At 37.8% G+C, this 6,291-nt stretch overlaps 1 non-coding gene across 1 annotated transcript; it reads left to right on the top strand.

Annotated features, from left to right (window-relative positions):
* The first annotated feature begins 5,548 nt into the window (after positions 1-5,548).
* On the top strand, positions 5,549-5,655 carry LOC145950194 (small nucleolar RNA R71). Its single transcript, XR_014428301.1, has one exon. It is a non-coding gene; the product is annotated as a small nucleolar RNA R71 (small nucleolar RNA).
* The last annotated feature ends 636 nt before the right edge of the window (positions 5,656-6,291 follow it).

Here is a 6,291-nt window from a genome sequence, read left to right as displayed (position 1 = left end):
AGGATAAACAACATCATTATGCATGGTAGCAAAGGTTGTCCACCCAATGTTAGTTAACATGAAATTGATATCAGCACGTAAACCCAACTTACGAATAAATGGGAAGTCGAGATACCTGGTAGGATGGATAGTGCGGAAGCGTAATACCTCGTTCCGCTCACGCTGTTCATCGTTCCGATAGAACCTCGGAGGAAGTTGCGGAATTTCACTTGCTTCTTCCTCGTAACTGTGGGTATCGGAAGCGGTGGAGGACGAACCAACGGTACGGGTGCGCTTGGGAGCCATGGATGAACGGAAGGAGTGAATGTGGGAGGAAGAAGGAAGAAGAGGAAGAAGAAGTGAGAAGCTAGGGTTTGGGAGAGAAGAAAAGAGAGAATGGGTCGTAGGTTTGAGAGAAGTGAGAATGTAAAAGGAGGGGGAAGAATATATAAGGGAAAGTGGAATTTCAAAAATCACGGGCTGTATCTGTAGGAGATCACGCCCGTGATTTAGAATCACGGTCGTGATTCTCTCTGGGGTTTTCCAAAAATTTTCCAGAGAAGATCACGCCCGTGATTTAGAATCACGGTCGTGATTCTCTCTGGGTTTTCCCAAAAATTTTTCCAAAAATTTTCCAGAGAAGATCATGCCCGTGATTTAGAATCACGGTCGTGATTCTTTCTAGGGTTTTCCCAAAAAAATTTTCCAAAAATTTTCCAGAGAAGATCACGCCCGTGATTTAGAATCACGGTCGTGATTCTCTCTGAAACTCTGAAATTTTTTTTTTTTTTTTTTTCATGATGCTTGAGTAGGTTCCTGAAGAACCATAGAGTATAATTTTTCTAAGTGTTCCCCATGGAAATATAACTTCAATCTCTGTGCATTGACCTTGAATATGTCGCCTTTATCGTTTCTGATTTCTACAGCTCCATAGGGATATACTTTTTGAACTGTAAAAGGCCCTGACCATCTTGACTTCAATTTTCCAGGAAACAATCTGAGTCTGGAATTAAATAGTAGCACCGAGTCCCCTTGCTTGAATTCTCTTCTATGTATATGCTTGTCATGCCACCTCTTTGTTCTTTCTTTGTAAATCTTAGCATTTTCATATGAGTCTAATCTGATTTCATCAAGCTCATTGAGTTCCAATTTCCTTTTTTCTCCAGCATCCTTTAGGTCATAGTTGAAGTATTTTATTGCCCACAAAGCCTTGTGTTCTAGCTCTACAGGAAGATGGCAAGATTTGCCATAAATCAGCCTAAATGGAGACATGCCAATAGGTGTTTTGTAAGCAGTCCTGTAGGCCCAAAGAGCTTCATCTAATCTTAAAGACCAGTCCTTTCTTGTTGTAGATACAGTCTTCTCAAGAATCTTTTTGATTTCTCTGTTGGATATTTCTACCTGTCCACTTGTTTGAGGGTGATAAGGTGTACCAACCTTGTGAGTGACTCCATATTTTTTTAAGAGAGATTCAAACTTTCTTTCAATAAAATGTGAGCCTCCATCACTGATCACAGCTCTTGGGACCCCAAATCTTGGAAATATAATTCTTTTGAAGAGTTTAATGACAGTATTTGAATCACTCGTTTGAGCGGGAATCGCTTCTACCCACTTGGACACATAATCAACTGCAACTAATATGAACTTGTAACCTTTAGAACTTGGGAATGGTCCCATGTAATCTACTCCCCATACATCAAAAATTTCTACTTCTAAAATCCCATTTAATGGCATTTCATGTTTCCTGGATATATTCCCTGATCTTTGGCATTGGTCACAAGAATTTACCATCTTCCAAGTATCCTTAAATAAGTTTGGCCAGTAAAAACCAGATTGTAGAATTTTAGCTGCAGTTTTTGACGTACTAGCATGCCCTCCATATGCGGAAGAATGACATGAGTGAATGATGTGAGGAGCTGTTTCTTCTGAGATACACCTTCTGTAGATACCATCTCTACACCTCTTATATAGGTAAGGTTCATCCCAAATAAAGCTGTTAAGGTCACTAAAGAATTTCTTCTTTTGTTGATAATTAAAGTCTTCAGGAAGGACTCCACATGCTAAGTAATTCGCATAATCTGCATACCAGGGACTGTTTTTCACAACAACTGCTAAAAGCTTTTCGTCTGGGAAGCTGTCATTAATAGGGAGTTCCTCCTTTGTTGCTTGGTCTTGTGGAAGTCGAGAGAGATGATCTGCTACTACATTGTCTACTCCCTTTCTGTCCACAATCTCTAAATCAAATTCTTGTAAAAGGAGAATCCATCTGAGGAGCCTAGGTTTAGCATCCTTTTTATTAAAAAGATACTTTAGGGCAGAGTGATCTGTGTAAACAATAACCTTAGACCCCACAAGATAAGATCTGAACTTTTCAAAAGCATAGACGACTGCTAACAATTCTTTTTCTGTTGTTGCATAATTGGCTTGGGCTTCATCAAGAGTCTTGCTGGCATAGTATATAGCATGAACCTTCTTGTCCTTTCTTTGTCCCAATACAGCTCCTATAGCATAGTCACTTGCATCACACATGATTTCAAAAGGAAGGCTCCAGTCAGGAGTTTGCAGAATAGGAGCTGTAGTGAGAGCTTCTTTCAACCTGTAGAATGCATTCTTACAAGAAACATCAAAGTTAAAAGGTACCTCTTTCACAAGTAGATTAGATAATGGTTTAGAGATTTTTGAAAAATCTTTAATAAACCTTCGGTAGAAACCAGCATGCCCTAAGAAACTTCTAACACCTTTAACATCAATTGGAAGAGGCAATTTATCAATTACTTCTATTTTTGCTCTATCTACCTCAATTCCTCTCCCAGATATTAGGTGTCCTAAGACAATTCCTTCTTGTACCATAAAATGACATTTTTCCCAATTTAAGACTAAATTCACTTCAGAGCAACGCTGCAATACTTTAGTTAGATTTAATAGACAGTCATCAAAGGAAACACCATAAACTGAAAAGTCATCCATGAAAACTTCCATCTCTTTTTCTAATAAATCACTAAAGATTGCAGTCATACATCTTTGAAAGGTAGCAGGTGCATTACATAGGCCAAAAGGCATTCTCCTATAAGCAAAAGTACCATAGGGACATGTAAAAGTAGTTTTCTCTTGGTCTAATGGATGAATAGGGATTTGATGAAAACCGGAGTATCCGTCCAAATAACAAAAGTATGAATGCATTGTTAACCTTTCAAGCATTTGATCAATAAAAGGTAAGGGAAAGTGATCCTTTCTAGTGGCATTATTTAATTTTCTATAATCAACACACATACGCCACCCAGTCACAGTTCTTGTGGGAATTAATTCATTATTATCATTTTTAACTACTGTCATCCCACCTTTCTTAGGAACCACATGAACTGGACTTACCCAAGGACTATCAGATATAGCATAAATTACCTTAGCATCCAATAATTTCAAAATTTCTTTCTTTACCTCTTCTTTCATCTTGGGATTTAGTCTTCTTTGAGCTTCAACAGAAGGTTTGGATCCTTCCTCCAAGAAGATGCGATGCATACAAAATGAAGAACTAATTCCCTTTATATCAGCCATAGTATATCCAATAACTTTTCTAAATTTTCTCAACTCATTGAGAAGTTTTTCAGTTTCTTTTTCATTTAAAGCTGAATTTACTATGACTGGATAAGTGGAATTAGCCCCCAAAAACTCATACCTTAAAGATGAAGGAAGTGGTTTAAGTTCTAACTTTGGAGAGTTTTCTTCTTGCCAATCTGTTGAAGACTCAAGAAGACTTTCTACTAGAGGATCTTTTTCTTTACACGGGGGACTTGAATCGATCAAGCAAGCATAATTAGGTTGAATCCCCTCAAGATCTATGTGCTTTCCTCCAACTAGAAAATTCTCCAAGGGATCCCTCAAAATAGATCTCATGACTTCTTCCTCCATGTCTTTAGGCAATATATCAACCCTGCAGCAAATATTTTCAAGAGAAGGTTGTCTAACAGATTTAGCAATATTAAATTCCATTGTTTCATCATTAATGGATAAGGACAATTTTCCATGTTTGACATCTACTATCACGCCTGCTGTAGCCAAAAATGGTCTACCTAGTATGATTGGTATTTGTTTGTCCTCTTCCATTTCTAAAACAACAAAATCTCCCGGAATTAAAAATTTACCTATCTTAACTGGAACATCTTCTAAAACTCCTATGGGATATTTTATAGATCTATCTGCTAACTGGATTGACATTGCTGTAGGCTTTAATTCTCCCATATCTAATTTCTTGCAAATTGATAAAGGCATTAAACTGATACTTGCCCCAAGGTCACATAAGGCTTTTTCAAACCTTAGATTTCCAACGAGACAAGGTATAGAGAAACTACCAGGATCCTTAAGTTTTTTGGGCAAATTATGATGGATCAATGTAACAGTCTCTCTATCATCCAATTTCCTTCGGTTAGCTAAAAGATCCTTAAGAAATTTAGCATATGTAGGCATCTGTTGTAGAGCTTCTACAAATGGAATGTTTACATACACTTGTTTGATCATATTTAAAAATTTTTCAAATTGTCTATCAAGTTTAGTCCTTGCTAACCTTTGAGGAAAAGGAATTGGAGGGTGATAAACAGTTTGAGGCTTTGATGAAGATACTTTTTCTTTTTCTAATCTCTCTTTTTCAGGTTTTTCAACCATAGGAGAAGCGTCTTCATCAATCTCAATATTATCATTTTGATTAGACACAGGTCCGTCTAATTTCTTCCCACTCCTTAAAGTCACAGCATTAACATTTTCAGCTGGGTTTGCAACTGTTTTACCTGGGAACTTACCTGGAGAATTGCTTGAACTAGGCATCAACTGTGCAATTTGATTTTCCAGCATCTTGTTGTGGAGAGTAATATTCTCAACCTTGACAGCAAGGTTTTGAATAGAATTTGCCATTGAATCATTGGTCTGTTTTTGATTAGTTACAAAATTCTCCATAAGGCTTTCTAATCTTGAAACACTTTGTTGAATTGAGGGTGTCTGTACTGGATTTCCTTGCCCATTAATGAAGTGATTGGGCGGACGGAAATTAGGTTGCTGACTGCTACTTCCTTGAACTGGGTTATTCTTCCAAGAAAAGTTAGGATGATTCTTCCAACCAGGGTTGTATGTGTTGGAATATGGATTACTCTTCTCTCTTCGAGGAGTGTCATAGAAATTATGAGAAGCTGCCACTTGTTCAGTAGTATCTTCTTCTTCTCCAGTAAAAATTGAGGTACAATCTACTGCAGTGTGCCCTTGTTCCCTACAAAGGTCACATACTTGATTTGTAGCCACTGAATTAACCTTAGCTTTTTCCATCTTGTCTAACCTTTGATTAAGAGTATCAAATTTTGCTAAGAGTAACTCAATATTGTTCACTTCATATCGCCCCGGAGTTCCTTTCCTTGCTGTGACTTCTCTTTCACTGTATTGGCTGTGATTTGAGGCTACATTTTCCAAAATAATCATGCAGTCATTAATAGGTTTCCCCATGAAAGATCCTCCAGCTGCTGAGTCTAATATCATGGTGCTTTGTTGGTCCAATCCTTCAAAGAAAAATTGGATGGTAAGCCAACGGTTGAAGCCATGTTGTGGGCATGCTTGAAGATATCCCTTGAACCGCTCCCATGCTTCATAAATAGTCTCTCCAGTGCCTTGTTGGAAATTAGTGATTTTCTTCCTCAATTCTTTAGTTTTAGAAGGAGGAAAGAATTTCTCTAGAAAAGCTCTTTCACATAATTCCCAAGTTGCTATCTTTTCTCTAGGCACTGTTCTTAGCCACACCTTTGCCTTATCTCTCAAGGTGAGTGAGAATAAGCGGAGTCGCATTCCATCAGAAACTTCATCATCAAATTGTTGGGTCTCACAGATTTCCAAGAACCCCTCTAAGTGGTCATTAGGATCTTCTGATGGTAGTCCTCCAAAGGTGTTCTGTTTGAGCATATTCACCAGAGAAGCTGGTACAGTAGCTCCAGTTTGCATCTCCCCTCCAGGTATCCCACGAGCTATGGGTGCAGAGTAATCCCGAAGCGGTAAATTATCTCGTTGTGCAGCCATGGCAAATTCTCTAGAAAGGTTTCTTTTCCTTCTCAGGAGAGTTCTTTCAATCTCAGGATCAAGTGGTGTTGGTTTCCCAAGACGTAGAGATCTCTTTTGCATTAACCCTAAAGCACTGCAAAAAAAAAGAAGAAAGTGGCCCGTGAAATCTGAATTGGAGAAGTAAACACTAAAAAAAAATTATTTATTTATTTAAATTTTTTTTTTTTTTTTTAAATTCGAATTAAAATAATTGTAATTTAAATCAAGAGACGTAGTCCCCGGCAA

This window comes from Cajanus cajan, chromosome 7, assembly GCF_000230855.2.
Source record: "Cajanus cajan strain Asha chromosome 7, NIPB_CcT2T_4, whole genome shotgun sequence".
Lineage (NCBI taxonomy): Eukaryota > Viridiplantae > Streptophyta > Magnoliopsida > Fabales > Fabaceae > Cajanus > Cajanus cajan.
The sequence above is the reverse complement of the archived record's forward strand: the minus strand, read 5'-3'. Positions and strand labels throughout refer to the sequence as shown.